Consider the following 10,000-nt stretch of genomic DNA (forward strand, 5'->3'; position numbering starts at 1 on the left):
GATTATTAAACACAATATACTCTTTTCTCTCCTATTTAGTGCTTTTTTCCTCATGTGAATAAAAATGCTAACAGTCTAAACTTACCAACTAAATGTACAAAATATCATAGGAATATTTCTAAAGAAACTATGCTATTTTCTATCTCATTCTTTACCAACATACATCCACAGTCTGAAAACTCAACAGGAACAGCTACAATGAACAGGCAGAAAACCAAGATTAAAACAAGAAATAATTCAAACATAAGTAAACAGGCCAAAGGAAATTCTTTCCAACTATACTTGTAGACAAAGGTATTCACTGATCATCCAGCATTTTTGATAATTTATGAAAAAAAGAGTGATGATTGAAGCATAAAAAAGAGCTCAAAGGTCAGTTTTTAAAAGGAATTCACCTGTATATTAACTGCTTCACTTCCAAAGTGTTGCCCCCAAATAATCAAAACTACCTGATACGCAAAAACAAAATCAAACCAAAATAAGAAGGTGTCTGTTGATAAACATAATAGATTTGTCAAAATTTAGGTCAGAATGAGCAAATTTACTTTTTATACTTATTACACCATTGACAGGCCTCTTTATTAACAACAGTAACTAACGAAAGAGATTTTATCTGTGTTCCTGAAGAGGAAGTCTACTCTGGACTTCTGTTAAATAGTTTATCGCTGAAATGAATGGCAGACAAGAACATATGTTTGCTCATTTTATGGGTAACACAGACAGGAGAAGAAGGGCTATGGAATTAAAAGGAAAAATTAAAAGGTATGCTACAAATTTAACTTCTAAACCTAAGTAAAAACTGTCTAGTGGGATTGTAGCTCAAATTATACATATATATGTTCAAATATAAAAATGATAATAGGGAGAGGAGACAAAACTTTCTTACAGAAGAAATCCAAATAACATCTCGCCGTACTCCTCCCTCCAGAAGGCAGAGTTTAATCATTCTTTTCAATTGGAGTGTGTGCTGAATTTAATGACTTGCTTTCAAAGAAGAGAGTATGGAAAGGGAAAAATAGTAACTTTACAGTGGAGAAATCTAGCAAACTCTAACCTAATCAACAGATTAAGGTTAATATAACCAGTGATAAATCATGTTGATATCACGTACCCCTCTTGATATGATATGTTATGGGAACTTCTCCTTATTCTTTCCCAAAATCTATTAGAAAAACCTTTGATACACCCAAATTGAGGACATTACACAGAACACCCTCTGCAAAAACAGCATGATCATCAACAACAAGAGAAGACTGCTCTCCCACACCAGAGGAGACATGGGATACCAGACAGCTAAATGTAATGTGGCATCCTGGATTGGGTGCAGGTGAAATTTGAATGATGTCTGGAATATAATCAATAATAGTAAAGTACCCATGAGGGTTTCTTAGTGTTGACAAATGTATCACAGTAATGTAAGATGATAACATTAGGGATAACTAAAACCGAGAGACGGATACATGCAGAACTCTGTGCTGTCTTTGCAACTTTTCTGTAAGTCTAAAATTATCCCAAAATAAAAATTTTAAAAAAGTAAAAGCTTTCTAGTAGACTTGCTTCTCTCAGAAATGACCTCATGACAAACTTAACCCTTTCATTATCCCTAAAAACATCAACCCCTGTTACTTTTGACAATGTTGGTTATTAGGAATTCCACAAGTATAAGATACAAGTATGGGTAATTATAGCAGGAAAAAAGTAAATGTCCAAAGTGCATATGCAGATAGATCTAAACATATGCTGTTGTTTTGTTACTGTAAGATATAACAAATTAGAAAAAGAATTCAGGAAATTGAGGCCAGCCTCCATTCTATGTAGCTTTCATAAGACCATAATTAACTTCTCCCCATATATAGCATCATAAACATTATTTCAAGAGGTTTCTGAAAAGATCTCTAAAATTATCAGAGAATTCACATTTCAAGAATACCTAGAGAAGGGAAATTAATCCTTCATATGGTTCAAGTGTAAGTATTTGTTGAAATATTATTGCCTATACTAAAAAAGCATGATTCTTTGAGTGCCTACTATGTGCCAAGTAGCATGCTAGCCAATTTACAAAATCATCTTCGATCTGTTTAGCTTTGAAAAGTAAATGTTGTTTTCTGATTTTCAAGAAGAGCAAATTAGGGCTCCAGAAGACTTCACCCAGGATGACAGCTAATATAGGATCAAACTGGTATTCCAACTCGACATATTGTGGAAATATGCACCAACGACGACAGAAGAGATTTAGGTAAAATAAGAAAAAATTTTATGACAGTAAGAGACGCTAAACACTTGGGTAATATCTAAACAATGCAGGCAATTTACATTCATTAAATAATGGAAAGAGGATGCATCTGAAATCACTAGACACAGATTCTCCCACTCACTCATTGCTTTTGTTTGTTCTTTTGTACATTCAGCCATGTAACAAGGGTAAAGCCAGACACGTCGGTTCGGGTGATTCAAGTTTAAGTCCCAGCTCCTGTCCTTTCTAACTGTATGACGAAGCTGGTCATTTATTCTGAAATTGTTTATCATTTATAAAATGCAATAACAACATTTGCCTTAGCTATGTCAGAGATATTTATGTGTCAAAGAAAATATATCAAAACTTTTTATAAACTATAAAGTTCTATTGAAATGTTTTATGTGTCATCTACAAAATTCCTTGACACCCTCTCAACCCTAGAGTTACAAGGAAATGGTAGGTAAGTTATCAACAAAATATTCACCTCAACTCGACAAATATTTATGAATGTGAATCTAGGCAATTAACCAAGACAAAGAACACTGAGCTCAAGAAAAATTAGTCCTGTACTGCTAATATAAAACATCTTCTCAGACTGAAAACAAACACAAGAAATTGGAAATTAGGTGGCTTAGTGAAGAAGACAAAACATTCACCTACACACGATAATCAGTTTAAGCAAGAGTAAGTTAGGTAATCCCTTTTAAAATACAAAGGTTAGCTTGTATACAATGACATCACAGATCAACTATTATCCTAGAGGCCAAGACATAGGTCCTGAATAAAGCAGAAAGTACGTACAATCCATTCAAAGTGTTGTATTTTGTGTTCTTGCAAAGAAAATAGCTCATATTGTCTGCATATTTTTATCTGGCTAATGAAAAAATACTACTCATTTTCCAAGAATGTTGTTCAACAAGGTTCTTAAGCAAAATAGTATTAATAAATCTAAAATAAGAGCTACAAAGTAAAGCAGGAAAGAAAAACTTACTATCATCTCATTCGTAAATATATTAGCATCTTCTCATGAATAAGGAGAAAGTGGAATTCCTAAATTCTCAAACCGTGATGTAATATTGGTTTTATTGATTCTCTACAATTTCTAGGAGTGCCCAATCATTATTTTGACAGTTTTATCATAAAGTAATAGATTTCCTTTTAGATAATTGCAGTTACCACATTCAATTTCAACCTTCCACAGGATTTTTTCCTAGATACAGCTTCACTGTCTGTCCTAGATCACATTACTTTCTTTTTATAGCTGTATACACAAAGCATTTTAGGTGCTACACCTAATTATGTCAGCACAATAACAATTTAAAAGCTCATGATTAAGATATAGAGGTTAAGCACTTGTATGTTAAGGCTCCTTTTTACAAAGACATATAGTGCTATGTGACATAAGTAAATGAATTGCACAAGCACTTAAAAGTGTGTTGGAGGGTTACAAAAAACAAGAGGTCTTTTTGGGTAAGTTAGGGAATTTGATGAGTCTGTCCAGGCAAGAACATTTGTTACCTAAAGTAATGACTTGCAAGCTTTCTGACTCATGTAAACAAGTTGTCACATAACTTTCAGAACACAAAACTGTGCTACAAAATACAATTTTCCATAGGGAGGTGGTTTAGCAGAATTGTTAGGAACATGGGCTCTGGAATCATTGTCACTACTCAATGCATGACCTGCAGCAAATCACTTAAGCTCTGGGTCCCTCAGTTGCCTCATCTGCAAATGGGGATACTACTACTTGACTTATAAAGTTGTTATGAGGAATAAATGCACAGCAGGTAAAGCACTTAGAAAGTACCTGGTATATAAAATGTGCATATAAGTATCAAATATTAGCATTGCTAATTTGAACTGCTTTAAGCAGCTGATAACCAAACAAAGACATGAGAAAACATCAAAACTGACAGCTCATCTAAGGCAGTCCATGGAGGTGGCAGAAACATAATGAGAACCAAGAAGCGAGCTATTCATGGAATAGGAAAGTTTGGGGCACTCTAACCCGGGAGAAAAAGAAAACTGAAGCGCAGGAGTACTTTGTCGAAAGAATGAATTAGGCTAAAAGGAAATCTAAATGCAGATGTTAAATTGGTGTCTAAGGATGAAAATCAAATGGGAGAAAATATCACATGATTCAACAGAGATAGACACAATAGGCACAATATAACCAAGAACATTGTCCTGACAATCTTGCAGTCTCTGGCAAATGCGTATGTACAGTGAGGGGAAGGGGCAAGTGTTGGCGGGCATGGGATACAGATAAAGACCGGTAGACTGCAGAAAGGAACAACTACAAAGAGGCTAGGTTTAGTGGCAAATGAACTTAGCTGTAAAATCCCCTGAAAATATTAGTCATAATAATTCTCAGTCTCGTACACTTCATCAGTGGGGGTAGAGGAGAATTACTTGGTTTCTATATTCCATAATTTCCACAATTCTACTCAATAATTATGAAATTGTCAGAAAACAAGACTTCGTGTCTAATAGCCTCAGGCAAAAATTCTATCTCCTAAATTCACCATTTTTTTTTTTTTTTAAAGAAGTAAAATAGGCTGGGCGCCCCAGTGGTTCATGCCTGTAATCACAGCACTTTGGAAGGTGGAGGTGGACGGATCACCTGAGGTCAGAAGTACGATACCAGCCTGTTCAACATGATGAAACCCCATCTCTACTAAAAATACAAAAATTAGCCAGGCATGGTGGTGCACACCTGTAATCCCAGCTACTCGGGAGGCTGAGGCAGGAGAAGCACTTGAACGTGGGAGGCGGAGGTTGCAGCAAGCCAAGATCTTGCCACTGCACTAGAGCCTGGGTGACAGAGTGAGACTCTGTCTCAAAAAAAAAAAAAAGTAAAATAAGAACAGCCCTTTCATTAAAAAGAGTAATTCAATTACGCATCCACAGTAACTACTGCTCTTAAGATAAACAAAAGTGCCCCTATTAAGTTAATGTGTTTCTAAAGAAGAAAAACAAGTCAGCGTGGTTCTGCTGGTTCTGCAATAAATATCCTGGAACAACAAAAAATGTCAATGCTCAATACCCCATATAAACCCAAACATAAGAAATATAAACTAAAAGAGGGGTTTTCTTATGTATCAATTTACATAAATGAAAATATGTTAACTTCTAAGAAAATGCCACTGTATTACAAATATTAAAAACTTTCTTTAAACAGAAAAAATTACATGAAATCAGGATTGTACCAGAAAATTTAGTGTACATAAGCACCATACATTAATAATCATTTTTTACTTCAAGAGTCTTCTTAAGACAAAAGCTCCAGTGGGGGTGGGAAAAATCTTTTCTGTCCACATGAAGCAACATGTATCATCAATCCTTGATTCTGTGTCTCTCTTCAGGTTGTGGACAAACCCTGCAATCTCTTTAGACCTTCCTCAGCTACTCTTTCACCATCCTCTTTCTCTACCCTAACAACTTGTTCACTGATCAGTTTGCTTTTTATATAAATTTTCTTCACAAATAGCTGAGAAAAGTAAAAGGGAAAGAACATTAACAAGTAAAGATTTTCTATAGTAAGCAGGATTTATAACTTAGTAAAATATCAACAATAATAGCCAAGGTAGATTATTTTTGAATTTCAAGTAACCATCCTCTGCTGTACCCACAATCATGGGTAATAGAGTTCATTAACTACTACTGACTACACTTTACACTATAAAACATAGTTGAAGTCTAATTTCCAACACTGAGCTTCCTGAATGACAAAATCTTTCAATACCATCATTAATATTTACCACACAATGCATGTACTCTTATATGTCTTATCCAAACTAGCAAAAAAAAGTTATTTTCTCATCTCACTAGTTGTAAAATGCAGGTTAATAAACAGATACAAGAAAATGCCTAATCAAAGATACAACTTTTATCAACAAAAGCACAGATTCCAAAATAAGTTCATTCCTACTCCTAGAATTCCATCTGAATTGTCTAGATCAACAAGTTTCAAAAGATACAATGGAGTTTTCAAGAAATGGAAAACCTAACAACATGTAGAAGCTTAAAAATCTTTTAAATAAGACTTTATGTTTTAATATTTTACAAGAATATAAAAAGCACCCTCATACAATGCATAAGGAAACAATATTTCCTACTTAATAAATGTGTAATCAATAAACAAGAGGCTTACAAAAAGTTGGAAGCATTATCCTCTAAAATGAGCTACAAAAGCTCCATGTATTCGCTTCTCAAATCAGGTATTCATTCTTAAAATACATAGCTACCATGCAAATGAAAATTTAATTATTAATAATCTTGTGGATTAAATAAACACTTGAATAATTAAGAATTAAATGAGGGTTCACAAGTAGAATGCGGAGTGCTTCCTTGTATTTGAAGTGTCTTAGAAAAACCATTCCATTCATACATGATTCACAAATCTAAATATGGGATTCTGAGAAAGCAGACCACATTTCCACCTTTATGAAACTCTTCTATAAACTGTGGTCTGGAAACTGACTTTAACAGCCTGAACTTAATTCAACTTTTTTCCTTTTCTTATTCAAAGCAATTCTTATTCCTCTTAGCATGAGATACCCTAGTTTTAAATCTCAGACACATCCTGGGTTCTTTTTACTTCCTCACTGCCAGTGTCCAGTAAATTGTCATGTCTATAGACTTTATTTCCTTTATTACTTTCATTGTAAACCCTAGTTCAGACCTAAAGTTTGCTAAAGATAATGCAATGCTTATTAGTTGTTCTTTCTCACGATACTCAGAATTTCCCTACTTCAAGCCATTTTACAGTGTTGCTGGATCATCTTCAACATTGGTTCTTAACTGCTGTCAACAACACATAGTTCTGTGTCATGATCTATTACAAGGTGAGCTGCAAGCTATTTATAACTAATACCAAATCTATTTATAAGTACTTTTAAATAAATAAGAGTTGATTTAGTTAGTCCTGTAATATTACTCTCTGTCAAGTGTATTCCAGTTTGCCTTCTTCAGTGGAAAAGAGGTGGTGAAGTAACAGAAAAGTGCTAGGAATTATACAAATCCTGGTTATCTCTAGGCAAATAATATGGTATTAGACCATTCTCATGCTGTTAATAAAGAAATATCCAAGTCTGAGTAATTTATAAAGGAAAAAGATTTAATTGATTCTCAGTTCAGCATGGCTAAAGAGGCCTCAGGAAACTTACAATGATTGGAAGGGGAAACAAACATGTCCTTCTTCACATGGCAGCAGGAAGGAGAAGTGCTGAGCAAAGAAGCAAGAGCCCCTTTAAAACCATCAGATCTTGTGAGAACTCACTATCACAAGAACAGGAGCATGGGGGTAACCACCATCCTAATTCAATTACCTCCCACCAGGTCCTTCCCACAACAAGTAGAGATTATGGAGAACTACAATTCAAGATGAGATTTGGGTGGGGACACAGGCAAACCATATCAGACACCTTCCATATCTGTCTTGTTGAAAAGCACTGTCATAACAAAGTAAAATAAAAGCTCTAATCATGTCAGTCCGCTATTCATAACCATCAGTGGCTTCCCATTTCCTGTTAATTTAAATATAAATACCTAGATCTGGATTTGAGTATCTTCTATCATAAAACCCCAACCGAATTTGTCCAACTTTAATTCCCACTAAGATTGTACATAAAAGCTTTCCTTTGTTCATAGAGTCTGTCTTAAATTGTCTTCTCTTGAAACCTCAATCGTTGAGGCTTCCTCTAATTCCACAAACTAGAATTCTTTAGAGGTAAAAATATCTCTTCTTTGACTTCTTTGGACTCATATGAAGAAGAACATGTTTGTTTCCCCTTCCACCATCACTTTAAGTTTCGTGAGCCCTCCTTAGCCATGCTGAACTGAGAATCAAATCATTTTCCTTTATAAATTACCCAGACTTGGATATTTCTTTATTAACAGTGTGAGCATTGACCAAATCTAAATCTAATCTTAGATTACCTAATATTAAGCTCATTCAAAAAGTGAGAACGAAACTTAGAAATCCCATCAGGGAAAACATAATCCCATTTTGGTGTGTGTGGGGGTGGGGGGGATTATATACATTATGTTGAGTCTTTTTCAGTCAAAGAAGATATGTTTTTACCTCTAAAGGCACAGACAGAATTATAAGTTGGGCATCCCAAATCCGAAAATCTGAAATCTGAAACGCTCCATAAATTTTGTGAGCATTTTGGATTTTGGATTTTGAATTTTTAATGCTCATCCACTAAGTATAATTAAAATATTTCAAATTTTAAAAAATCTAAAATCTGAAACACTTTTGGTCCCAGGCATTTCAGATAAGGGATACTTGATTTGTGTTAGGTACACACATGACATATTCTACTAAACTATGAGTTCTTTGATGAGTTTTATTCTTTATTCCATCCACTGTAGCTCCTAATATAGTACCTGAAATATAGTTAGGATTCAAATAGCTCTTGACAATCTGCAGATCAAAGAACATGAATTCCAAATGAATTAATATACTTGTGTTATCAGAAAGGGACGACTCAAAGTCTAATCAGATCCAAGAACCTACTGGATGCTTTCTCACACTTCTTTCTACTAAACTCAGAGTTTTCAAGATGATTGCCTGTCGTCTAAAGGCCTAAAATACTGGCAAAAAGTGTAAACTAGCTTATTTGAAAACTAAGATTAAGCTCATTCAAAAAGTAAGAATGAAACTTAGAAATCCCAACAGGGAAAACATAATCCGATTGTGGTGTCTGTGTGGAGGGGCTGATTATAAAACACATTTTGTTGAAAATCACATACTCATAAAGAAAACAAAGAATGCCTACAAAACATTCATCTTCACTGCAAATTACATGTATCTGTACGGCTCAGTTTTTTTTTCTTAATTCTATTTATTTATTTTTATTGTACTTTAGGTTCTGGGGTACACGTGTAGATCATGCGGGATTGTTGCATAGGTACACACATGACAGTATGGTTTGCTGCATAGCTCAGTTTTAAATGATGTGACTATTAACTTTGGTCTATCCCAAAGCCAGAAAGATTATACAGCCCTATGGAAGACAGCAAAGGCAAGCTGTATGAAATCTCCAGGACATAAGCAAAATCATCAGTTTATAATGAGGACTGAGGTATTTTCTCAATGGTTCTTCAAAAATTTTAATCTGCTTTAGGTTCAGGCTCAGGAGCAGTAAACACTGTCAATTTATAATTTTACTATAATGTCAATCTCCTTATTAATAATAATGCTCACCTTATCAGTTATAGAGGATTGATTTATAAAAGGACTGAACATTTAGACAATTTTATCCTGCTTAAGGATATTTCCAATATCACGTCTACTCAGAAAATTTTCATTAACAGCTTTCTATACTTACAGAGTTTTCATTAACAGAGGTTTCCTATACTACTCCTAGTACATAGTCACCATTATTCATGCAAAACTTACCTCATTTACTCATCACTCACTCACACATTTAACATTTGAGAGTCAATAGGGAGCAGCACCTGTGCTAAAATCAGGGAGCATTGAACAATAACAAAAAAATAGGTAAAATCACTACCATTCTTGTAAAAGTTAAGATGGAAAGGTGATCCCAGAGGTAGATTATAAATCGTGGGATTAAAATTTAGGCTTCTTTTAGCAACTCAGTCTGTAACTAGTCATCAGTTTCCAATTATACTCTCAGAGCAATTAGAAATGGTATAAAACAGAAAAAAAATATGTATGTGAATACTTTGATACTTAAAGGATTTGTTAAAAATATAAAAACTCACTTAAAAAAAAAGCAGATCCAAATAGAA

At 34.2% G+C, this 10,000-nt stretch overlaps 1 protein-coding gene and 1 long non-coding RNA gene across 3 annotated transcripts in view; both read right to left on the reverse strand.

Annotated features, from left to right (window-relative positions):
* Nucleotides 1–10,000, reverse strand: part of CUNH15orf41 (chromosome unknown C15orf41 homolog) — a 227,978-nt gene that overhangs the window by 138,946 nt on the left and 79,032 nt on the right. The gene's annotated exons all lie outside the window — the stretch shown is intronic.
* LOC116538708 lies at nt 6,287–7,364 on the reverse strand. The gene is made up of 2 exons (XR_004263758.1): nt 6,726–7,364; nt 6,287–6,678 (listed from the first exon to the last, which is right to left on the reverse strand). It is a non-coding gene; the product is annotated as an uncharacterized LOC116538708 (long non-coding RNA).

This window comes from Sapajus apella, unplaced genomic scaffold (assembly GCF_009761245.1).
Source record: "Sapajus apella isolate SASKATOON/1434 unplaced genomic scaffold, GSC_monkey_1.0 scaffold122, whole genome shotgun sequence".
NCBI classification, from domain to species: Eukaryota; Metazoa; Chordata; class Mammalia; order Primates; family Cebidae; genus Sapajus; species Sapajus apella.